We start from the raw sequence: 26,673 nt of genomic DNA, 5'->3' as shown, positions 1-26,673 counted from the left end.
GATGGGAACAAGTCCTAAATCTCTAAAACTATGTTGTGACTCTAGGGAAGTTCTTGTTTATGTGGGAGCTTTCTGACTCTGTTCTGGGGACTTTTCTTGGGTCACTTCTGGTACGCTGCTTAAGAATTTTTGACTGTTAAGTTGATGTGAGGGGAGCACACATGCATGTATGTCTTTACATTTTTTTTTACAAAATATATATATATATATATATATATATATATATATATATGTACGTTTGTTTGTTTCATGAAAGAACAATGTACGCTGACGTTTTAAGACATAACAGAATAAGGTGTTGGGTTCCATAACAGATGGTTGTGAGCCTCAATGTGGTTTCTGGCAATTGAACTAGGGAACTCTGGAAGAGCAGTCAGTGCTCTCAGCCATTTGTCCACCTCTCCAGTCCCTGTTTTCATATCTTGAAGAAACAGATCTTTACAATTTTTACTAAAGGGGAAAAAGGAAACTTTCTTAAGGCTGGTGGAGCCTGTCCAAGTTTCTGAAGATGCCGATATGACTGGCAGGAACTAGTAAGATAAACAATTCAAAATATTTAGGGAACAAGGAGATCTATAAACCTATTAACTAGCAAAGCAATTTATACTTATGGACAAAATGAATACCGATAAACAAAAGAAAGCATTTTCCTACAGAAATGCTAGCGTTTATGAGAGAGAATTGCATCCACAGAGCCACATTTGAAGCCATGAATCAAGTTCTTGAGCTCATTTTCCTGAAAAATGATTGCATGATTGACATCATGCAGGGACACTGGCTATACCTGGAAGACAATGGCATTTTTGTTATAGTTCTTAAGACAGGGTAAATGAAGAAATAAGGCAATCATTTAAGCTCTACTACGAGATATATCCCCCCATGTTATTATTGTTTCCTACTTCCTGCATTTTTGTTAATTCACTACCATTATAATATAAGACAAAGTCTCAAGGTTAATTAAAGGAGAAACAGATCTAAGTTGCCCTAGGCATTGAACGTGCCTGACCTCATTACACACCTCAGCATTCTTTCTTGACTTTCAATGCTTATTGGATTTGATCCTGCCTGATTCTGCCATCCAGAGGAAGGTGATTCACTCAAAGTGAGCATGTCAAGCTTTCTCTGTGGACCTGTGTAATCTGGTTGATATCCTCCTGTCTGGGTGGTATAGTTTAGGGGGAGAATACCCAGAGTTCACAGAAGGAAATTTTCCATTTGCTTCACAGCTCTGGTACATCCAATTAAAGCAGTCATGAGAAGTATCTTTGGAAAAGAAAAGGTATGACATATATTTAATCATGCACATCCATATTTATGACACTCATCGTTGTAAGCCTTTCCAAGGGACTCTCTTTTGAAGTATGTTTTCTCTAAGATCCCTTCAGTAATCATTTGGATTCTAACGCCTATTAGCTACATAATCATAAAAAGTTACTGGTAGTTCTAAGCTTTGGTGACCCTATTCATATGCTGAGGACACTCACTGAGACATTTTGAGGGATAACAAGACTATTTGACATTACGTGGTGTCATATAATGGTAGACTAAAAATGAGAGTCAACTAAGAGAGCTGGACACATTTCTGGGGGGAAAAAAGAATGAAGGAAATCTCCATATAGGCAGACAGAATTTTCTTTGTCATTTTAATGAAATTTTCCACTCTCCTATCATTTAAGATCAAAGTATGTGGAGTGGAATCTGGTTTCAGCACTATCCCTGTCATATATCAGCTACCATGTTTCTCGTCTTGCTTGGCTATCATTTCTAGATTATAAAGAGACAGCTTAGTCACAAGATATTGTAACCAATATTTTGATATAATCCAATATACTACATGGATTAATACAGTATTTTGTACTGGTTAATAAGAGAGGTTCATTCATGGTCTAAATGGAAATTCTAGTTCCAACACTCATTTGAGTCATTTGGGAAAAGTTATTTGAGATGGTTAATTATACTAAGGTTTCAGATAAAATAGTAGCTGTAGTCATTTGAATGAGAATAGCCCATAAAGGCACACATGTTTGAATAGTTGGTCTCCAGGAAGTAGAACTGTTTAGAATTAAATCAGAAGGGTGGCCTTGTTAGAGGAGGTGCGTCATTAGGAGCCAGTTGAAAAGTTTTTATATATTTGGTTGTGAGCCTAGCCTTTAACGGCTGAGCCATCTCTCCAGCCCTTGAAAAGTTTTTAAAGCCTAAATCTTTCCCAGTTAGCTTGTGCTTCAAGAAATAATTTGTTAGCTACTTTTCACATGCCATAACTGCCTTCCTGTAGCCATACACCCTGACAAGATGGTCAGGTACTACTCTCCAAAACTATTAGCCACAAAGAAACTCCTTATTCTTTAAATTGCCGAGGTAATAGTGCCATATTATAACAATGCTAAAGTAACTGAGTCAGAGACTGACCTCTGAACATATTCGTGAATTTGTGTTCAAAAGTGTTTGCCTGAAATAGAAACATCCAGATAGAATGCAAAGGCACCATTCCATGGAATAGCGTCCCAGACTGAAGGAAAGGGGAAAGTAAGTAGATTTATCTTTCTGCTTCCTGACTGCAGACACAGTAGAAGCAACTACCTCCTTGTCTGGCCAACATATCCTTCCCTGAGATATAAAATGTATAGTAATGTTGTAAACCCAAAGAAACCCTGAGTTTTCTTTTGTCAGGGATTTTATTACATCAATTAAAAAAATTAACTAACTGTTATGTAAGAGCTCCAAGCCTGAAATGCCACATTGATGGACCAGAATATTATAAATAATATTACATGGAGGTTTTGTTTATTAAAAGTGAAGTTGAGAAAAACTGCTTAGAATGTTATCTGGTATACAATAGCACCAAAACAGACCATTGAAAAAAGCATAAATTTTATTTTCCCGAGAGGAAGCATCATTTCTATAGATCTACTTGCTATTGAATAGTGTATTGCATAATTGTCCATCTATTCTGATAATATCCATTGGGAAAATCATGTCAATATTCTTATTCCACACTACAATGATGCATGAAACCCTGCAATTTCATGGAGAAGAAAGAGGTAGACAAGGGTCCTATTGAAAGAGAAAGATTTTCTGGATACAAGGATGAAGACTGAGAACATGAGTACAGGGGCATGCAGCCCAAGCATGTACTCTCTTCCAGCATTTTCATGTGCTAAGTTCAACTTCAGAGGATTCAACGAGACACATTCAGTCCCTGGTGACATCATTCCCCTGCACAGATACACAATATGACTCACCACAGTTTTAGATAACGGTTGGTAAGAACTTTAAAAGGGAGTAGGAGGGTAGACAATGAAAGAAGCTCCTAACAGGAATGGAAGTAGTCAGTGCTGCCCTATGAAGGTTGGGGAACACTGTTGGCCTGGCAGTCTGAGGGCTATGTTCTGTGATGCTCACACTGCTCTCCTGACACACACACACAAAGGAGGCAATACTTAATAAGTATAGTGTGGGGACAGTTTTTATATTTTCTAACTTGCATTGTAAGAAAAATAAACCTTTTCTTCTTTTTTCTTTTTCTTTTTTTTTAATTTGTCCAGAATTTTTGGAGTTTGACTTGTGGTTGCACTTCTTATAGATTTATTATGCAAACTCAAAGGAATATAAAGGATATAGAGCTAGGAACATAGATTGGTGGTAGGCGGCTTGCTTAATATATATGAGGCCGTAAATTCAGTTCCCAGTACCAGAAAACAACATCGCCAAACCCTAAAATACTTGGATTAATGAGATGGTTCATCACATAAAGACATTCACTTCTTACAAAGCCTGAAGACATGACTTCAATTCCCAGGTCTCAGACAAAAGGAGGGAACTGATTCCCAGTGAATGACCTCTAACCTCTGCACCTGCAGCTATACAGCAGTACACAAAGTCCCAGTCCACAGTTTCCTATGCATACCAGGAGGTCTGCTCCAACCCAAGACACCAAGTTCAGCCACCAACACAGACAACCAGAGAGAAACAGGCAAGTTCAGGAAAATAATCCACAGAAGGCACTGCAATATGCCACCACTGGAATACAATTCTCCTACTTCATCAAGCCCTGAATATCCTAACACCCCTGAAGAGCAAGACTATAACCATAAACCCCATGTCATGAAGACGATAGAGGCCTTTAATGGAGAAAAAAGAATTCCTTTAAAAAATATAGGAAGGCAAAAAGAGGTGTAAGCCTATAAAGAGAAAACAAATCCCTTAAAAATACAGGAAAATATAAATAAACAGGGAAAGGAAATGAATAAAATGGTCCAGGACCTAAAAATGGAAATAGAAGCAGTAAGGAAAATAGGAATGGAGACAACCCTGGAGACAGAAAACCTAGAAAAGAGAACTGGGCGTACAGATACAAGCAAAAGCAACAGAATACAAGAGATGCAATAGAGAACCGCAGGCATACAAAATACTAAAGAAATGATAAAGGAAATAGTAAAGGAAAACACCAAATGTAAAAAGTTCCCAGCACTGGGGTGGAGAGATGGCTCAGAGGTTAAGAGCACTGTCTGCTCTTCCAGAGGTCCTGAGTTCAATTCCCAGCAACCACATGGTGGCTCACAAACATCTGTAATCAGGTCCGGTGCCCTCTTCTGGCCTCCAGGCATACATGCAGGCAGAAAGCTGTATGATGTATACATATTAAGTAAGTAAGTAAATAAATAAATAAATGTTAACAAAAAAGTTCCTAGCTCAAAACATCCAGGAAATTTGGGACACTTTGGAAAGCTCAAACAAAGAATCATAGGAGTAGAAGAGATGAAGATTCTCAGTATCAACTGCCAGAAGATATCTTTAACAAAATCCTAGAAAAAACATTCCCAAACTAAAGGAAGAAATTGTACCAGAAAGGAAAGTCCTTCACCACATAATAATCAAAACACTAAATGGATAGAACAAAGAAAGAGTACTCAAAGCTGCGAAGGACAAAGGACAAGTAGGCAATTACAGTATCAGAATTACACTTGACTTCTCCAAAGGGACTCTAAAAGATAAAAATTCGGGACATATTTCTTGCTGATCCTAAGAGAAGGCAGGAGCCACCCCAAAATACAATACTCAGCAATACACTCAATCATCATAGATATAGAAACCGAGAAATTCCATGACAAAACAAATTTTAAACAATATCTTTCTACTATTCCAGTCCTAAAGAGTGTACTACAAGTAAAACTCCAACACACGAGGATAACTACACCTGAGAAAATACAAGAGATTAATTATCACACACACAGAGACACACACACACACACACAAACAAACAAACACTCAGACACACACACACACACACACACACACAGAGAGAGCGAGAGAGAGAGAGAGAGAGAGAAGAGAAGAGAATTACATACACACACTAACACCCCCAACATCAACATCAAAATAATAGCAACTAACCATCATTGGTCCTTAACATCTCTCAATGTCAAATCACCAATAAAAATAGACACAGACTAACAGACTGAAACCTAAAACAAGATTGAGCATTCTACTGCATACATGAAACAAAACGCAGCAAAACAGTGGACACTATATCAGACTATAAAGCTATAAGATGATTTTTCCAAGCAAGTGGACCTGAGAAATGTGATGGAATTACTATTGTAATATGTAATAAAATAGACTTCCAATGAAATATAATCAAAGGAGAGGAGGAAAGACATTCCATACTCTTCAAAGGAAAAATCTACCAAGATGAAATCTCAATTCTGAACATCTATGCCCAATTGCAAGGGCAGCCAGATTCATAAAAGACACTTTACTAAAGCTCAAATACACACTGAACAGCACACCATAATAACGGGGAACTTCAACACACCACTCTCATCAATAGACAGGTGAGTGAAACAGAGAAACAATGAAAATTACAGAGACTATAAACCTAATGGATTAACAAATACTACAGGACATTTCACCCGAACATAATGGAATATACCTTCTCATCACTCACAGAACCTTCCCAAAATCAACAATATATTGAGCATAAGAGGAACCTCCATAGACACAAGATTAAAATCACCCCATGCATTCTATCAGATCAGCACAGATTGAGTGTGGACGTCAACAACAACAGAAACAGCAAAAACACACACACCCAGGGTAACTGAACGACTTTGTATCCAATTATCATTTGGTTAGAGAAAAAAATTAAAAAATGAAAGACTTTTCAGAATCCAATGAAAATGAAAGCACAATATACCAAACTTAGAGCACACAGTAAGAAGTGTGGTAAGAGGAACAGTAATAGCACTGTGTGCCTTCATAAGGAAAATGGAGAGATCTCATACTAGCAATGTAAGGGCACACCTGAAAGCTCTAGAAGAAAAAGAAACAAAAAGAGCCAAGAGGAGTCTATTGGTTCAGGTTCTCTCCTCAGGGATTCTCATCCCTTTAGGATATCTGCCCAGTTTGCTTGATAACAGAGATGGAGACACTTGTCTCTCTCCTCTGTTAGTGAAAGAAAACAGCAAAAGGATCAGGAATGTTTATTTAAGCTTCAGGAAGAAAATTTAAGGAGAATATACCGAAATACTCAGCTGTTTCCTGACAGGCGTAGGAGGCATTTCACCACAAATTTTATATCCTGTGAGGCAAAGTGCTGGTTAGAAGATGACCTGTTTCAATCTGATGACACTTGACATCATGCTACCACCATTGGCAAAAATATGAACTCTAATGGCAGTAAGTGCAGATCCCTTGAGACCGCTGCAGGGGGGGAAATCTGATTATCTTCTATGTCCAGAAATGTCTGTGTAGATAGAGTACTGTCAGGGAGTTCAGCTGAAAACGGTCCAGACCCAGGGCTCTCTTGAACAGTATTTAGTGCTCGGCCTGTTGAGGGTTGAGTCAACAGATTATAGTCTTTGTGGATTATTAAATACAGCCTGGGACGGGCGATGCTGAACAAGAGTTAGGAATTAACATGAAGAGAGTCAATGCTACATTGATGAAAACTGAGGTGATAGCAGTTCACATGGCTGTTTAGCGAGAGTCCACCAACAGCAGGCCAGCACCTATCAAGTCATGGTTCATATCGGCACTTCCCGAGAAGTGTTTTCAGAAACAGGCAGCTTTATACAATGACTCTGGAGTCCTTCAGTCAGTGTTGCCTGCTTTTCTTACCCCTATCACAAGGTACATGACAAAAGTGCCTTAATGAGGAAGGATTTATTTTGCTTCCTAGTTTCAAAAGGTTCAGTACTGTGTCAGGGAAGACATAGTGGTTAGAGCATGTGGCCTGTGGTGATGGGAACCAAAGCTTAGGAGATTGTTTACCTCATTGTGACTTGTTTAGGAAGCAGAAGGCTCAAGAGGGGATCAGCCAGGTTATAACTCAAAGTCTATCCTCCAAGATACCTGTTTTCTCCAGCTAGGCTCTGGTCCTACATATGCCCCAACTTACCAAACTAGTATTGTTATGGTGTCCCCTTGTATCTAACATAATGTGATCATAAAGTTAATGCAGAAAAGTTTATTGTAATGAGCCACTGCAGAGATGCAGACAGGAATCTGGAGATAAACTCTGACCCTGAGTCAGAATGTTATAGAATTTTTAATCAAATATCAACATCGGCTGTCATCATCTGTGCCACATTGCAGTTTCATTGTGTGTCAATCAGGACTGTACTAGGAACATTTCTTCGTGGTACATTTATGCTTGTCTCATTGGTTGGCTTGCTCAACTGCAGGAGAGTGGTTTGCCCAGCATTCATATCTCAACTTGCCAACCAAGATGACACTCATTCAGGTAGGGCTTGGGAAGTGAACCTTTGACACCTGTTCAGAATGCAAGTTTTATTCAAAATGAAATTGCGGTCTGCAGCTGGAGCTGACCCTGTGCCAGAGCTCTCTGTACCCAGATCCTACCGGGAAACAGCTGGTCTCCCAGGAGTGCTGACACACAGGCTTAGAGGAGGGCCAAGCCACTGTCACAGACAGCAAGACCAGCTAACACCAGAGATAACCAGATGGCCAGACAAGTGTAAGGACCTAAGCAACAGAAACCAAGGCCACTTGGCATCATGAGAACCCAGTTCTCCCACCACAGAAAGCCTGGATACCCAAACACACTGGAAAAGCAAGATTCTGATTTCAAATCACACCTCGTGATGAAGTTAGAAGACTTTAAGAAGGATATAAATAATTTCTTTAAAGAAATACAGGACAATACAGGTAAACAGGTAGAAGACTTTAAAAAGGAAATACCAAAATTCCTTAAAGCAAGACAGGAATACACAACCAAACATGTGAAGGAATTGAGCAAAACCACCAGGATCTAAAAATGGAAATAAAACAATAAGGAAATCACAACAGGAGACAACCCTGGAGATAGAAAACCTAGGACAGAGATGAGGAGTCATAGACGTAAGCATCACAATAGAAAGTGAGAGATAGAATAGAGAACCTTGGGTACAGAAGAAACCATAGAAAACATTAACACAGCAGTCAAAGAAAATGCAAAACACAAAAATATCCTAAGCCAATACATCCAGGTAATTCAGAACACAATGAGAAGATCAAACCTGAGGATATTAGGTGTAGAAGAGTGAAGTTTCCCAACTTAAAGAGCCAGTAAATATCCTCGAGAAAATTATAGAAAAAATTTCCCTATCAAAAACAAAGAAATGCCCATAAGCATACAAGAAACCTACAGAACGCCTAATAAATTGGACCATAAAAATTGCTCAAAACTCCAAATGCACTAAACAAATAAAGAATATTAAAAGTAGTAAGGGACTGACCTATCAGAACCACACCAGACTTTGACAGCCAAGCAGCACTTTGCCAGGCATGCAAGGGATGGTCCAGGCTCTAATATCCAGATGGAAATTGTTAATGGAGGAAAAAATGTCTGCTTCTGGAAATTAGATGTCAGGCTCTGTTCTGCCAAGGGCATGAGATTCAAAAGAAGAAACTCCATCTTTGGAGCTAATGGGAAAGGTTACTGTGACAGTTACTGGACTCAAACCTCATAAAGTGATCAGAAGGATCAGTGGTCTGAATGTTCTTCATGTTTGTTCTACTCAACACTAAAGACAGGAAACATCCATTTCTCTAGAGTCCAACACAGGGATCCCAGTGCAAGTTATATGACAGGATATCGGGCAGAAAGTGTTAGTGCAGAGGATGAGTGACAAGTTAGAGATGTCCTGCCAAGGTGCTTCTTCCCACCAACACACACACACACACACACACACACACACACACACACTCTCACACACACACACATTACAATGACCGTTGATCTATCTCAGGGTAGGCTCACGGAATTATATATACAGACAGATAACTTCTAATTTCGAAGAGAAGCCACTGAGAATCCAGGAAGTTAACCAAGATAGCAGAGGTCTCTCAACCTAGGGTTCCTTCTACATTGCACCATTTTCAGGTTTCTATTTATAAATATTTCACTGTCATAATGAAGAGAAATCCAAGAGTTTGAAGCTTTGATTATATGAATTAAACTTTAATTATATCAATAAAATTGACACAATCTCATAATCACTTACGTGTAATGGATAAAGCTAAAGAATTTTGAAACCCACCTATGCAAATACACACATAGTAAGTCTCTCCTTCCTACCCTTGAGGACAATCTTTTGTAGCACTTTCCTTTACTTTTTATAAAATGTACCATATGCACTGCAAGATGATCCAATACTTATTAGTACATAGAAATCAACTATATCCTTTTCAGTTTTATATTACTGCACAGGCATGGACCTGCTATTGCCCACTCATCCATTCTAACAACCATGAACAGAGATGGTTTAAAACAGCGCTACAATGTAAGTCCTTACCACAGGCACACATACTTCAGCACACCACTGACCCTGCCATATAATGAGACTCCTAGAGATAAACGAGATGGGGGATGAGCTGCAAGCATTTCCCAGGCTGCCATGGGATCAACATGGTCTTGGTGCCTCCTCATCTCTTGGAGGTTTCTCCTGACAAACTTGTTCTTAGCAAAGTGGAAATGAGAGAAAATATTTTCTTGATTAAATAATGCCACATTCACAAACACAGATGGGTATTGAAAATCATGCTAGAAGTGCCATAAGCTTGTGTACAAAGAAAATAATTTGATTCGTGCCCTTCGTCCTACCTCAAAATATAAGCCTTATATTCCTACAACAGAATCTAAGTGCCGTGAGAGAAGCACTCCTTTGATAAAAGTCCCAGGGCTGTAAGAAGGTTCCTGTGAAGTGGAAATGCCCAGTGGCAGAAGAGAGACACAGAAAGCGAAGGATCACAGAGGCAAAATACTAGTCTGAACTAAGAAGAATTACAGGACGTCAAAAACAGACTCACCATCAAGAGGAAGGATACAAGCAGGCAGTGGGTCTTGAGAGGTAGGGTCTGCACATGACAGTGGGTTGATCCAGAGCATAACTGACAGAGGGCATGATAGGTGGTGTGTGGAATGTTGTGCTTAAGAGTCACAGTGAGTTGGATGATTGTCCTAGTGCCTTCTGTCTTACTATGATAAAATATCTCGACAAAAAGAGACTTGGGGGAGAAAGGGTTTGTTTTCACTAACAATTCTAGGTTAAAATCCATCCTTGTGGCAAAGTCTTAGTAGCAAGGGCTCGAGACACTTGGCCATGTCTCATTCACAGCCAAGAACAGACAAATGGATTTGTGTGTGCTCAGTTGCGCATTGGCTTGACTGTGCTCAGTGCAACCTCTTGACTTACGTAGTTCAGTAGCCCTTGCCCAGAGAATGTTGCTACCCTCAACGGGACGGATCTTCCTACACAATTAATTTCATTAAAGCAATCCCCTTAAGTCACGCTTCCAGGATAAACCAATGGACCCAGTCCCTCACTGGCATGCTGTCCTTCTTGGGTGATTCTGTGTTGTGTCAGGTGACAAGGCTGATGGCACATCACAAAGATATTACTTTGCAGGTAAAGGACCCAAAGTCTGGAGAAGTGATGAACATTAGCCCAAGACGACACAGCGACACAGTAAGCTCTGGATATGGACTCTCTCGCTCGGGGTTCCTCAACATTGATTACATAATACTGATTGTGGTAGATTGAATGAGAATGGCTTCTGTAACCTCATGTGGTTCAACACTCACTCACCTATCAGTGGAACTATATGGGAAGGATTTGGAGGTGTGGCCTTGTTGGAGGCAGTATTGCTTCTTACAATGGGCTTTGTAGGTTCCAAAGGACCATACATTTCCCAGTGACCTCCCTCTGCCTTGCAACTGTGGATAAGGTTTTAGCCCTCAGCTACTGCTCCAGCACCATCTCTGTCTGCCTTGCTGCTGGGATTCTCTCCACCATGATGGCCCTGGACTCTAATCCTATGGAACTGTATTCCCCAATAACTCTTCCTTCTATAAATTACCTTGGTTGTGTTGTCCCTTCACAGCAACAGAAAAGCGACTGACTCTGATAAAATATCTACCTGCTGATGTCCTGGCCACACCCCTGTCAGTTTATTTATTTGGATGTAAGGAAATGAGGAGTCCATGCACCTTGCATTTTAAACTGGAAGGTGGTTGACATGTGCAGCCTACCACGGGAATGAATCTCTGGTAAACTATTTCCATCTTCTGTCCCATAGCCTTGGACTCCCCTATTTACCATGCTGGAGCTGCTTCTGCCTGAGACCTGGAGGACAATTTATTAGACCTTCAGAGGGACATGATCATCTGAGACTTCCTAGCACTCTTAATGATACAGCCACACCCACTGGCATCTGCCTCCCTTGAGGGAGACTGCAAGAATTCAGAAACTTATTTTACTGGTTGCCATGGCAATTCTTTGCAGTGTCAGCAGAAATACTCCACAAGACACACAAGCTAGTAGAAGCCTCCCCCAAGTCTTCAGCTCAGAATCTCTCTCAGCCCTAGCCTCAAGCACTGTATTGCAGAGCCTTGACTCTGAAATGCAACAAAATAACCACAAACTCTGGGATTCTTTGCTATACCCTCCTCTTCATAGGGCTCAGAAGTGAAACATTGTAACCGCCTATCCAGCTGGAACAGGCATGGGGGCAGATGGAATTGAAAAGTTCTTTCACCACTGATCCTCCTTGTATAGACTCCAAAGCTCCTGGTTTCTGTATCCCTCCAATTGCTAAAGCAACTCTAATCCCCCAGAATCCTGACCAGGTTTGTTCCTAATCTCACTGTTTTCCAAGCTCTCAATTTGAGTTTTATTTAATTCCCTGTGTCGGTATGGACACATGGAGTTCAGGGGATAACCTAAGGTGTCGGCCCATATTCTCCTTCTTCCTTGTTTGAATAAGGTCTCTTTGTTTTTTGCTACTTCACATAGGCTAGATTCTGGGTCTGCTCCAGTCTCTACCTCACATCTTGCCTTTGAAGACCTGGGATTGCAGGAGTGCTACCGAGCCTGAATTTTTACCTGAGTTCTGAGGATGCTGATCCAAGTCCTCATGCAAGTGCTCTATTCATTAACGCAATTCCCCATCCCATAATTCATCTGTAGTCATGTAGATCTTTAAAATATTGAAAAAAAACCTTCCTATCATCTTAAAATTCTTGCCATGTATAGAAAACAGAACAGTCCTACCCTCACTGACAAGCAAAGCCAAGCTATAGCCCAGTAAACCCAGAGCTGTTGGGAGTTAGAACCCAGGTTCCAGTCACAGCTCTGTCAATTGCAAGCTGTGCATATGAAATGTGAAACACTTGCAAGCTGTAAACCTTACACTAGAGAGCTCGTGTCTGGAATAGTTTGTAGTTAAAGAGCCAGCTCACTTTTTTAGACGTGCTAAGCACAGTTTCTGGGTTCTTTTCAAATATAACTCTCCTTTTCAGATGCTACTGCTACCACCATCTTTTGGGGTGTGATTTTTTTATGGAGTGAGGATGGGATATGTACACCTGTTATCAGGTAGGCATTTGCCTGTGCACAGATCCCTGTTCTAAACTGTTCATTTGCTATTGTATGAGGCAATCTTTCTTTCCTGAATCCATCAAGGTCTTGGAACAAAGCAACAGAAATGATTGGGTGACTAATACAAGAAAGTGGATGCAAGCACGGATGGAGATTCAAAATATCAATCAATCAAAGAAAGAAACAAACAACAAAAGTACTGTGAGGAACAGGGGTAGCCAGAAGGATGAACGTAGAGAAACAGGCAGAAATCATGGGAGCACTGGGTCTGCCCACCATGATTCTGGACTACATGGTCCAGTCTCTTTAGAATGCTGCAGCTGTCACTGTCACCCTGAGTATCCTCATGTCCAATCTCTCTCCCTCTTTTGTTACTATTGGTTGAGCTATCATTCTGCTCCTGTGGATTGGATGTGAATGGTAGATGGGCAAACTGTGGAGGGTTCTGCCCCATTGGGAATTGCCAGTCTTTCACACACTGAAAATTTACCCTCAAGAAGATGTGGAGGTACAGGGACTGCTAATACAGTTCAATGGTTAAGAGTACATACTGCTCTTGCAGAGGCCCTGAGTTCATTTCTAGCACCCAATTGTGGTGGCTTACAATGGCCTGTAACCCCTGCTCCAGGGAACTCCCTTCCTCTGGTCTCTGCAGGAACCTATACTCCGGTTCAGAAGCCTACATACACATAATTAAAAATAACTAAATCTCCTTTGTAAAACATATGGAAATAAAATATAAGTGACATTTTCTAGAAAGCAATCTTTTAACTAGTGCTCTTTTTCCTGCTGACAAAGTTTCAGAAGCAATGATTTGTCCTCTTCTACCTCAGAAGTCCTTGTACAACCTACAGGTCCAAACCCAGTGATTTATGAAATCTGCTGTTTCTCCACATTTAAACACCCTGTCAGGTGAGAACAGTAGGAATAAAGGGATTGTTTCTTCTGAGGGTGATTACTGTTTGCAGACCCCTTTCCTTATTTGACTTTAGTAGATAAAAATAAAAATTCTAGGTGGTGCTGATCTCCGGTGCATAATGCAAGAATAACATTAATGCAAAACACTTTGTTTTGTGTACTGAACACTGGCCACCATACATTGATAATTCAATGCAAAGCACCACATGCTCCTGCATCTAATCTATACCTTTTAGATGTATAGTGCAATTAAACATGAATATTTGCGCAGGAATTTACCCGGCTTCTCATCTAAACCTTTGCCCCATTCCTTCTATCCTTAGAAATGTAAGGTTCTTTAGAATTACCTGTTCTGGCAAGAATTCCCCTTCCAGTTTTCCCCAGCATTTTAACTACTCATTTTGAACACCAGTAGTGTTTTTACAAGTAACTCTATTTAAAGGTCCAGATATTGAAGTTAGAGGTGGATGTGGAGGCACATGCCTTTTAACTCCGAACTCAAGAGACATAGGTAGGTGGATCTGTATGAATTTGAGTCCAGCCTGGTCTTCATAGTGAGATCCAGGCCAAATAGCTACATAGATAAATCCTGTCTCTAAAATCAAACAAAATACTGGAGGACAGAGGAACCTTGAGGGAGATCTGCTTTGGCCTTGTGTAGGACCCTGAGACATAGAAATGACACAGGAGACAGGGCCCTGTCAAATGCCCTCCTAGTCTGTTCTAGATAAGCTTTCCAATTGCCTTGTTTTCTAATACGAAATTTCTTTTAACCTTGTAGTCTTAATTCAAATCTCACAAATCTCCTCTGTACAGAGTCCTGTCATGGTCCGGGCACCACTTTTGTGTTCTTACTACACATCCCTCTCGTTGATATTATCTTTTGGCTGTGTCTTGTATGTAACCAACTCCCATGCCATCCCCATGCCAGGGTAAGATCTTAGCTCTTTGTTGACCTTGTGCTTGTACTCCTGTGACTTTTGCTCACAGCTGCCTCACTGGTCTCTCAGAAGCCCCTACTAAGGACCAGGGGAGTCAGGTGACTTTCTCCAAGCTGGCTTCCTAAAATACTGAACTGCATTATTCCCACTCCTGAGAGGCATCTCACCCCTCTGGGGATGGAGAAAAGGCGTCCATTTGGCCACTCCGGGACAAGAAGAGCAAAACATATACACTGTAGCAACTTTCTCTACCTGGCTGCAGAGGGAAAGCCCACAGGGTGAGAAAGGAGGGGCTGGAGAGGCGGGCCTGGGGGCAGGGCCCTTGTCGCCCCAGCCAATGGGCTTTGCAGCATAAGGAGACATGGCTGCCCAGTGGAGGTGCTCTCATACTGTGCAAGGCAGAGACATAGCTCTGAGGCTGCAGCACTTCCACTGATCCTGTATTTGGCTTTGCCAATCCGAGGTACATGCGGGCCACCTTAGCTGGCATGGTTGGTAAGCCACAGCAAAGTCGACTAGGTGGGTTTTCTGGCCATAAAGAGCACTCAACCTTGAATCCGGGCTGCAGGCGGGCCCTCGCTTGGTGCCACGTCCCTATAAGCTTGCTCTTTTGATAGAAGAATGTTGATAATGCATGTTGGCAGGATGCAGGTTCTCCCTGGGCCCGGAATCCCACTCTCATGTCCCAGGCTGCTGCTGCCTGGCCCTAGCTCTACTCCCTGAAGAGCTCCGGAGCCCTGGGGCTCACAAAGCTATGACTTCTGTGGTTTTTAACCCAGCATCCAGACCTGTCCCCAGGAAAAGCTTCCTCTGGGATGCTGAGACCACAGCAGGTGTTGGTGATCTACACTGGATCCCTGCACCTGCTGTGTGCTGATTCCTCAGGACCTGTTGCCTTGGGTCTGGGGCTCAGATCTGTTACGCAGTCTTCTATGTCCAGCTATCCGGAAGCAAAGGAAGAAACCTTGGAGCGTTTTCCTGGCCAGCCTAGGAACACAGACTAACACCGATAGAGAGACCTGGTTATTTATTCATGATTTACTTGGGTGTAGGCCAGACACTATGCTCATCTGTAGGGGCCTAAAAGGAATTCCAGGGGTTCCTGGGGCCTAACAGGAATGACAGAATAAGAGGGATTGCAGTGAGGTGTTATGTTATTCAGTATTTGTTCCTAGTTGGTAAACCTGTTTCAGAAGGATAAGGCACTGCTTCTTGGGGAAGAGCGTGTTCCTAAGGTTGGTTTTATAGTTTTCAAAAGCCCAAGTGATTCCCAATCTGTCTCCACTTGTGGCCCAAGAGACTCTCAGCTATTCCTCTCACTATGCCTTTGCTGTACCACAGTGGACTTGTTCTGTAAGCATGAGTCTGAATTATACGTTATGTTTTATAAATTTGTTGCCTTGGTCATGAAGTCTTATTGGAGCAAAAGAAAGGAAGATGCAGAACTTAGAATCTCTTATCCTACGATGAAGGAGGCTGGGAAATAATTCCAGTTGGTCCAACAGCCACTCTGCTGGTCCTGTGGACAGTGATGGAGGCTGGTATCTACAAGCTAGGAAGCTGTAAACAGCTACATTTTGGGCAACTTGAGTAGCAGGACTCTGGCCAGTTAAGGCTGACTGTAAGGCCCTGTAACCCTGGCTTCTGGGCATGAATTCAGGCAGGGAGACGATGGAGTAAAATTTCTCCAGGAATCTCTGAATGCTCTTATCTCTTTGCCACGAACCTGCAGTGGTCTCCTGCACTGTCCCCTGTGTCCCCAGTGCTGCTCTTGCTGCACAGCCCTCTGAGGCTCCTCCACTGGCCTCCTTCACAGCCCCCTACAGGCCACAGCGCTGCCCAACCCTATTCTAAGACATCCAAGTGCTGAGCTGTGGGTTCTGCACAACCCCTAGACCCCCAGGCTTGCTGTTGGACTGTGACAGCTACCAGAGCAGCTCACTGAGGTTGGGCATCCTCAGTGGCTCCGAGTCTCACAGCCTGGACCCTGTCCAATGCCTGCCCATCTTCTGCTACCTCTCCATCTCTGAGGACCAAAGGAAGGGGGCGCCTGCGAGGGCTTGGGAGAGGTGCTACAGTGCATATTGATTGGTGGGTGACACTGCAGCAGGCCTACTTGCAGGCCAAGCTGAGCACTTATACTGGAATTCTTTCAGGAGGGGCTCCTTCGGTTCTCTTTGTTTCCAAGTTTCTATTATTATTATTATTATCATCATCATCATCATCATCATCATCATCATCATTGCTGCAAAGTGTCATTCTTGTTGAAATGAATGCCAGTGAAATTTTCTTTTGAATGAACAAAATATCCATAAGAGGGCAGTTGTGATGTGGAAAGAACAGAAAATTCCAAACACCTGTTTAGGTTTCAGATGAGTTTGAAACTCTAGTTTTAAAAGAAAAAAGAGCCAAGCACCAGCAGCTATCAGCCACCATTCCATCTCTTCTCTCACCTGACAGCCTTAGTTACAGTCCAGATGTGAGAACTCTTACATTGGAAGGGTTTCCAAGACCAGTGTGAGCCAGCAGGCTGCCACCTCCCTAAACTATAAGTTTCTAGAATTGAAATTAATGCCCAGAACTTACCTTGATAGGAGTATCTCACAGCCTACTTCATGGTGGTTGTTTACCTTGTTTATGTTTTTTAACAAAGTTCTATATGTTTGGGTATGGGGGAGATCTTGCATTCCAAAGTTTCATTATAGTCTCACTGCCAGCACTCAGTGGGTGTTTAGCTTAGAACCATTTCCTCTGCTCTCTGGAAGCCTTGGGTAGAGTTCAGTTCATAGTCGTTGGGAAATAAATGCTTCATTTTTAGCTGTTTTTAGTTGATCTGCACCTCAACTAATATGAAAAAAGATTTAACTTATTTATTATCTTGTGAAAAGTATACACTGAGGATACTGTTCAACTGTGTTTATCAAGTATGATGAAAGCAATAGATATATGTTTTTTTATGTTAAATTATCATTGCCATTATTAATTGGCAAAATGAGGAATGTGTTCTTTTCACAGTAATATATGCATTTTGTAACTTCACTTGGTTATTTTATTGGAAATGAGTTAGAAAAACCTTAATTTAAGAGATTGTATGCAATATTTATTTCATTGATTTTTTTACTTCTTTATGTAAACTTTAAAAGTTTGAATGGTTTCTTTACAGAAATCTACCTAGATGCTGTGGAAGTAGTTTGAGGAACACTGTATGCTCTTTTTCTTCTTTTCTTTTTTTGAATGTATAATGGCTGTAGCTTATCCAACTTTAAACAATAAAAGAATGGCCACAGACTCTGCAGTCAGGTCACGTGGAGAATGCTTCTCTCATTTGAGCTTTATATAGAAGCAAGGAAAAAAAGTTTCTTGATTTTACCAGCTCTATTGTGATGTTGAGGCTAAGACAGGTAGCAATAATGCGGAAATGGTCTCAGTGCCTTCATTGGGCCTGAACTTACCTTAAATCTTCCTCAACCAAACAAGGACTTCATTAGTGCTTGACAATTTGAATGAGGGATGTGTTCACCAGCAAAAGAGGAAAAGTCTTTTTTACCACTTTTTACATAGCTATGAGGGGAAGAGACCAGGTCTTTGCACTGAAATGTTGGTGGTACACACATATACCTTGTTTAGTGACAGCCCCAAACTTGTACAATAATATTTCAAATGTAAAAAGGCAGGAAGGTCTCAAGATTTCCCAGATGGCAGATGACCAAGCAATCCCTTAGTTTGTATGTAGGTACAGTTGGAGCACTACATGTGCACTCTGGATTACTTTGACAGAAGTAGGGTTTTGAAAATCATGATATATAATATGTTTAATATAATATAACATATTATATAATATAATATATAATATATTTTGAGGAATCAGTTCACTACAAATTGTGACTGGAAACATTGTACTATACATGTTTGTAGGTTTCCCCCAATAAAGGTTTTTGGAAAAAAATATAAAGCTGGACCTTGCTTGTATTGTCTGTGTGTCTTCCTTAGTGCTCCATCCCAGCAGACTATGGAGTAAAATTTCTCCAGTTATTGCTGAATGCTCTCAGGGAGTTTATCATGTTTGCCATGAACCCTTAGTTCACTGACCCCTGAGTTACAAATGTCCCTGAGAAAATCTGGAGCATTCGCTGGCTTTTCAGACTGGGTTCCCAGGGGATAGAGAATGCCTCCATCCTTTTATACTGTGGATAACACAGTTTTGTTGTTTTCTTGTCTGTGTGTAATGAGCTATAAGTTATTTAACTGTTTCCAAAGTCAGAAGCCCTCCCTCCCTTGTCCTGAAGGCTTCCAGTGCACACGTGTCTGCTTCAGTGGGTAAACTAAACAGAGCACAGGGCATGCATGAGGGGAGCATCTGAGAATGCTACTTCCTAAATATTGACTTTCACCTCAACACAACTTCAAGACTCTCATACCTCATACACACATCTCATATGCACACTATGACACTTTCTGCCTAGGACAACCCTTATCCCCAAGCAGAGGGAAAAAGTTCAGCTACGCCTCAGAATTTGGTCACATAGGAAAGAAGTTCTGAATTTCTTTATGGAGTGTGTTGTCTATAAAGGGTCCTCTTTGCATCGTGTATAGCACTTGGTATCGGTCACCTTGTCTAGGCCAGGCTCCTTGATGACAAATTGCATGTCATTGAGCTAAGTCACCAATTTTTTTCTGACCTCAGTGCTTTTGTTTTCCCATCACAGAGATTGAAAGAGGATTGATTTTTAAAGCATTTGTAGCTCCAGGTGCTTGGGCCTTAGAGAGGAATGAACTTCAGAATGAATGGGTGGGTTCAGGTTGATGTGGACACCATGTTCAAATAAAGGGGCCTACCACTTCTGTTTCCTTGGGGACTGGGGTTCACAAGGTAATCTCTTTATTTTTTGGATATTCCCTAGAATGTACAGACAATGTCCACTGCACAGAGGTTAACGTCAAGGCTGTCACATTGGAGTGACTTGACAGCGTCACCCATGTACTGAATAATAAGGCTGACATCTAAACTCATCCTGTGGACACAGTGGAGGGAAGCAGATGCACTTGGAGTAGGAGTTGGAAGCAGCTGGAGAATCAGTTGTCGGTAGGGATGCATGGGGCTGCTACTGTCTTGCCTTCAAGGTAACTAACAGGCTATGAGCTGGTATGACTGGGACTGGGGAGTTCCCAGGCATCCTTGCTTGCAGGGTTTATGTCATTCTGCTTGTATACACAACCACAGCACCTGCATGCGAGCTGAAAGTGTATTAGACAATCTTGATAATCAAATGATAGTGCCTGAGGGAATTCCTCTCAGCCAAAACCTGTTAAAAAGCTGATGCTCAGTATACATTTGTGGACATCTAAATCTTGCTATGACCGCTTTGACTATGCCAGTGTTTGAGAAAATTCAGAGGAGAACTAGGCCATCATAGAGTTGGTGCATCCTGCCTGACTCCTCTGACATTTATTCTCATGAATAAACATTGCATACAAAATCCTAAGTGCATAAAGAATAGGGCTGAAGGCTGTAAACACCTGAGTAGAAGATACACCAGGTGTTGCCTACCTCTGTGTGACTTGAGTTTGTTCCTGACACTCTGTGTGTTTAGTGTCCTTCAGTTGTAGGGCTCACTCTGCTGACTCTGAGATGACCCAATGAACCTGTTGTGTGGTAGAGGTGGTGGTGAAGACCTTAATTCCAGCAGTCAGGTATAACAGGCAGGTGAAACTGTGAATTTGGGAGCAGCCTGGTCTCCAGTGTGAGATCCAGCACACCCAGGACTACACAGAGAATCCATCTCAAAAAAGAACAAAATAACCAATCAGCCTTTAAGAACAAAATAACCAATCAGCCCTCTGAGGGGTTAGGGAGAATGGGTAGTTCAAGAAAAGATATCTCCAGAGGTCGCCTGATTCACTGTGCTGTTCTGGGCAGTTGTGGAAATAAAAGAAGGAAGACAGGGCCCTTATCTCTCCTCCTCTCCCTCCCACCACCTCTCTCTCTCTCCCCACAACTTCCAATTCCCCATGCCCAGTCTAGTGGTATCTGGAATAACAGGAAGAAATGTGGCTTTGGATAACTAGGATGTTTCAGAGGAAGCACAAAGAACCAAAGGGCTGCTGGAAAGGAGTGTTCCCTTCAGCTGGCTCTTCATCAACTCTGCCCCCTGGGTTTGGGGGAGCCCCAAGTCCCACTCCTGGTGCCCAAGTTGGGGTAGGACTGGGAGTGGGGATGGCATCCCTGAGCAGCCTACAGATCCTGCCCTGCTGCCCCTCCCCCGCAGCCAGCCAGGCCTCTACCAGGCCAAGTGATGATCCCTGTATGAGTGCTACCATGTGGTGGGACTGATGGTTTGCCCAAAGGGAGCGACATTAAATGCATCCAGCAGCAGACCAACACTTACATCATAACTTCCAGCCAGGACTAAGACCTGGTGTTTGAGATCACCAGTGCCTGGGCAACCTGGAATGTCGGCAGGGCTGCAAGGAAGGAGATAGGGAGGTACATTGCCACACATAGTGGCGAGATTCTTGAGTAGAACAGGGATGGTGACTTCCTGGGTGATAGTAAGATTGACTTCATGGCTGTCAGACTCCATGCAGCCCTGGATAGCCTCTACTCAGATGCCTGGCCGGTGTTTGCTCCAGGCTGTAAGCCACTCTCCACCTTCAGGCACAACAACCTGGGAATAGGTGAGTGTGGCATGAACTCATCTCTGAGGCCCAGCACTTAGGCTAGCAGGGCAGGGACATCAGCTAAGGTAGATATCTGTTTCCAGCTATGGTGTGGGCAGGCAGGATGTGTACTATGGAGTTAGAGGTGAGCCTGCCTCCCCAATCTCTGTAGAGGGCCAGGAACTCCATCTTCACACTGGTGCACTTCTCTTCTGCCTCCTCCTCCTTTTCTTCAGTCAAAGCATATGCAGAACCCCCAGGTGAGCATTGATCTCCTGCCACCAATGAGGGGTCATAGGCTAACACAGAGGCCACCCACGTAGCCACTACAGGGTTTCTCTAAACTGAGGTAAGAGGGCCTGCATGCATCGTCTGCTTTGAGAGAAAAGTGACAGCAGCCCTGGTGCCCAGTGGACATAACCTTTTCTGCATGGCGGGCGCAGTATGCATCTGTGAGAGGACAGACCAAGATTGTCCTGTCTGTCACATCACTGCCACACAAGCAATCTGAATATTTTTCCAAATTCCATGTCCCTGGACTCCTGTCTCTGCTCCCTAGGGTACAGCCATGGACCTGTAGTAAGGTGCTGGGCAATAATCACCTCAGTGGGGTGGGGAAGGAGAGGCCTGAGTGGCTACGGGTGGGGCAACGTCCAGAGCCTCTGGTTACACTTTGGGAGTGGGCTATACATTTTACTAATGTACAACTCTGATACATCAACAGACCCTTGAATCCGGAAGCAGCTAAGAGAAGCTTTTGTTTAACTTGAAGTGGCCACCAGGACAACCTGACATTCCCTTCTCCCTATCTATGTGACATTAGGTCCCTTCCTCTACAGGGTAAGGTCAGGGAGAAATGCCATCTGTAGCTAGAGGTGCTCTTAGTGATCCCCAGTCCTCTGCTCCTGACCTCCCATCTCCTAACTTGACCCCTTACCTCACACCACCCTTTTCCTGAGTTCCCAACAGATAAGGAGAGGGGACCTAATAAAGTTCTAGGTACATCTTCTGGGATAAAGGAGGATGTCAATCAACAAAGGGCTCACAACTCACCTGTCTCACACAGCTGGGCTGAGAGATCTGAAGGAGGCTTCTCTTTTCCCTCCAACTTTTTGCTTGTCCCTTCATCAAATTTTCTTCAAATTGCTATGGACTTGCCCTTTCCTTTTTTTGTCTTTGTTCTTTTTGCCTATCCCTTCTATTCCCCTTTTCTATCCAGCTGTTACTTGCAGTCCCTGGTTCCTCTTGCCTCTTCTAGCCCAGCTTTGGGCATGTCATCTTCCTGGGAGAGAAGTCTAGAGAACATTTTGATAGCCCCCTTCCCAGGTTCTGATCCTGTAGTGGACAGCCCCTTCCCCACTCCTGCAAAGAGTCAATTCCAATTCCTGATGGAATGTAGTTTTAGATCCAGACAGTTTGAGACTAGAAACTAATAATGGGGTACATAGTGGAAATTAGTAGCGGGGTTCATAAAAGGTTGGAAACCAACCTTTATCTTCTGTGAGCGTTATGCTGAGGGTGCAGCATATCCATATCACTGATCACCTGCCCGAGGGAAGGGGAAGCAGATTGTAGGAAATATCCTGGATCGGGAGAGGTGTGGTTGGGAAGTGTCCCCTCCTCCTCCTTAGCAGTGGCCCACCCCTGACCACTCTGCACCTAGCTGAACCACTATTGAATCCTGATTATCCAGAAATCATTATGCTCTGTCTTCCCCACTGCCTGAGGAGAGAGCTCAGCTTCTTGGTGATGGGTTACACCAGGGCAAAGCAGGGTTGGGGTGCAGTGGAGCCTCTTCCAAGAATCAGGCATTGTGAGAGGTCTAGCACCCTTTGTGCTCCTCTTGCTCATTTATGTCACTCAGCAGCCTTCTACCCTCCTGGTTCTGCTGGCTGGGCCAGGAGCAGGTGGGAGACCAGGAGGCCAGCAGATGCTTGTGTGTAATAGGGAGGGAATACTCTGAGCTCTAGCTCAGGAGTCCCACTCTTCCTGGCTGGAGAAGGGATGTGGGAGGAAGGCAGACGGAGGTCTCTCTCTTTTGCCTCTTGTCAATTACTTTGCCTCTCCTCAGCCTTACTCTCTGGACCACCAGCCTGAGAGGGGAGAAACAGGAGGTCACAGCCCAGAAAACTGGCCTGTGACAGCTTCATTCCTTTCCACCAATGTAAGCCATCTTGAGATGTCTGTAGGAGAAAAACCAAATCAAATGGGAGCCTTGGGTTGCCCATGTGCAGGGGATGGAAGTGGGGTGTGAAGAAGAGATCTCTGTCTGTCAATTCCCTCCCCCTCTGTCTCACTAGGGACTCCACAGATCCAATCCATCCCTGCTAGGTGAGCCTTTCCTAGAAACAAGCACAAACAGGATCTAGAAGGAAAACAAGCACTGAAGGAGGGAGCGAAATGGGCTACCAAGAGAGGAGAGGAAACAAAACATCAATAATGAAAAGGAACAGGTCCTCGTAATTAAATCTTCTATTTTAATAAAGGCATTTATTACCATATATATGTAGCAAAGAACCTGGGATTATATGAAAAATGAATTTTATTAGGTAATTGATGATATAAAAATTAATTTAGAAGGTTTACTATAAATGTAGCATGGCACTCTATGTAGCACACGGTAGGTCTGTGTCTACAGGGAGGGCTCAAATTGGTCTCTCAGGACAAGGCAGGCAGGTGTCAGAGTCTTCGAGGTCAGAGGAGTAGCAGGAACAGGTAGGTAGGTTTGAGGCTGGGGCTACTCGTGCCTGACCCCAGGCTCTCTGGCCATTGGCCACAGGGGTCTAAGAGGAGATAGATGGGGGGGAATTTCCTAATACTTGCCCATCCTTGGAAGGAAGGTCTGATTTTCCTGTCAGCAGCACACTCTTCTGCAACAGGGGCATGTGAGCCCTTCCCCTATTCTGGGGGATCAACCTCATGTTGTCCAGGCTCCCATAGTAAGCACCATACCCACCAAGACATCTTGCCAGCTCTCTTTTACCTTAAAGATCATATTTTGGAATGGGGAGGGTAGACACACCTTTAAGCACTTGGGAAGGCAGAAGGCAGAACTTTGTAAATTCAAGACCAATCTGGTCTGTGGAGCTAGTTCAACCACATTCAAGTCTACACAAAGAAACTTTGTCTCAGAAAACAAAATGAAACAAAAAGATCTTATCTTTTTTATGGTTAGTGAAGGTTTAAAGTCACTTATTGGGTTTAGCTGTTAGGATAAGATAATTCTTTGAAGAGGATCTATGGGCCTTTTTTCTGGTTAAAGCTTTTCTTCTTGATTGTTTTCAAGCATGAGGAACACTTGTTGAATCATGACAACTCATATAACACATGCTTGTAGTCCCAGCACTGGGGAGCGAAGCTAGAAGAAACCCTAGGACTTACCAACTAGCCAGCCTACCCTAAACTTTAAACCCAGGGCCCCAGTAAGAAAGCCTATCTCAAGACAAGGTGGCAAGCACCTAAGAAATAACACTTGAGAATGACTACTGGCACACATGTGAACAGACACATGCATACATATACACACATGTGCAATAGATATTTTTAAACTGATAAAGGTAATTAATAAGTAAAATGTCAAACCCATTTGGGGGGCATGGAGATGAAATCCTAAACAAAACTTTAGCAAACCAAATCCAAAGGTAATCAAAGTAGGGGGTGAAAGGAGGATTATGAGACCATAATAATTTGGGGGAAAGAAATAAATGACATTCACAGGGTTGGAGACTCAGTTTACTTAAAAGCACCAACTGCTCTCCTAGAGGACCCAGGTTTGACTCCCAACAACTACATGGTGACTCACAACCATTCATAACTCCATTCTGGGGAATGAGACACACCATGCTGTTCCTTGCAGGCACTGAACAGGTATGCTCATATGGTGCTTGCATCACACACACACACACACACACACACACACACACACACACACACACACACAAGCAAAACACCCATGCACATCTAAAAAAGACATTGAAACCAAGCACTTGTGTTAAGTTTACAAAGGCCTCTCACCTGACCCCAGGTGGGACTGGTTAAACATCACATAAAAGGGAACCACAGCTTCATTCTGAGACCAATAACAGAAGGTATCCTGCCAGCTCTAACAGTTTCAGCTACACAGAGCACTTACTAGAGCTCTCTCACCAGTGCGACCAAGGGGGAAAAAAAGGAATGTTCAAATGGACTGGCTATGAAAAAAGCAGTCATCAATCATAGAATAAATTATTCAAGTCTGGACACAAGAAAAGTTGTGGACAAAAGGACAATTTGACAATATCAAACTGCAATTGGGGAAATGGCAAATTGGATATTTCTCCAACTAATCTATAAACTTGTGCAATCCCAAACAAATTCCAACAGGTATGTTTTTGGTGACATGCGGTAAACATACAAAGAAGTGTGTTTAAAAAAATAGAGAAAATAACCAAGGTGCAAGGGCTAACTCTAGTAAATGTAAAACTTACTGCTTAGAGCAAGAGCAGAGAGGTCAATGGGACATAAGAAATCTAAAACAGGTTAACAAAGTATAAAATAAAAAATAACAAAATTGGCAGAGTGGAGCAAAGGGGAAAGACTTCTGGTGGCACAGGACTGTAATTCCAGCACTCAGGAGGCCAATGCAGGAAAATCACAAGTTCAAGGCTGACTGGCCTGGGTACCTTATCATCAAGGGCAAACATATATGAAGGCAAAACACTCATATACATAAAATTTAAAAATACATCCTTTGATGAGGTTGGAGTGATAGCAGTTAAGAGCACTGGTTACCCTTCCAGAGGACCAGAGTTCAATTTCCAACACCCACAGGGCAGCTCACAACTAATGCCAGTTTCCAAGGATCTGGCACAGACATGCAGGCAGAACACCAATGCATATAAAATAAACCTTTAAAAAATCCTTTGGGGGGTTTCTATTGATTAGTTCAAACGTAAAGTGCATGTTTAGCATGCTAGAGGCCTGGGTCATTCCCCAGAGTCTACGAAAACAAACCAAAATATTTTTAGTAAAGCACAGAGAGAAAGTACATCTTAACTCCAAGTGAAAACAACTCAAGTGTCCAAGGGCAGAGTACGTTGTGGTTTCATTCATAAAGGACGGTAACAGGAGCCCCAGCTATGCTCAGTACAAACAACTCTCAAAAACATGTTTAGTGAAAGACACCAAATACTCAGGAATACATTGAGTAACTCCATTTACGTTCATCTTAAACATCAAAACAGGGAAATTTTCATGAGGACGCCTGTTAAGACTACAAAGAAAGGCAAAGAGTAAAT

General features: G+C 42.6%; 1 long non-coding RNA gene and 1 pseudogene across 1 annotated transcript in view; one reads left to right on the top strand and one right to left on the bottom strand.

Moving 5' to 3' along the window:
* The window catches only part of LOC148004520 (uncharacterized), a 90,283-nt gene that overhangs the window by 54,775 nt on the left and 8,835 nt on the right, over positions 1 to 26,673 (bottom strand). The gene's annotated exons all lie outside the window — the stretch shown is intronic.
* LOC134479628 (RNA-binding protein MEX3A-like) lies at positions 9,753 to 21,956 on the top strand (annotated as a pseudogene).

The sequence above is a fragment of the Rattus norvegicus genome, chromosome 7 (genome assembly GCF_021556685.1).
Source record: "Rattus norvegicus strain SHRSP/BbbUtx chromosome 7, alternate assembly SHRSP_T2T, whole genome shotgun sequence".
Classification (NCBI taxonomy): Eukaryota; Metazoa; Chordata; class Mammalia; order Rodentia; family Muridae; genus Rattus; species Rattus norvegicus.
This window is presented reverse-complemented; position numbering and strand designations above follow the sequence as displayed.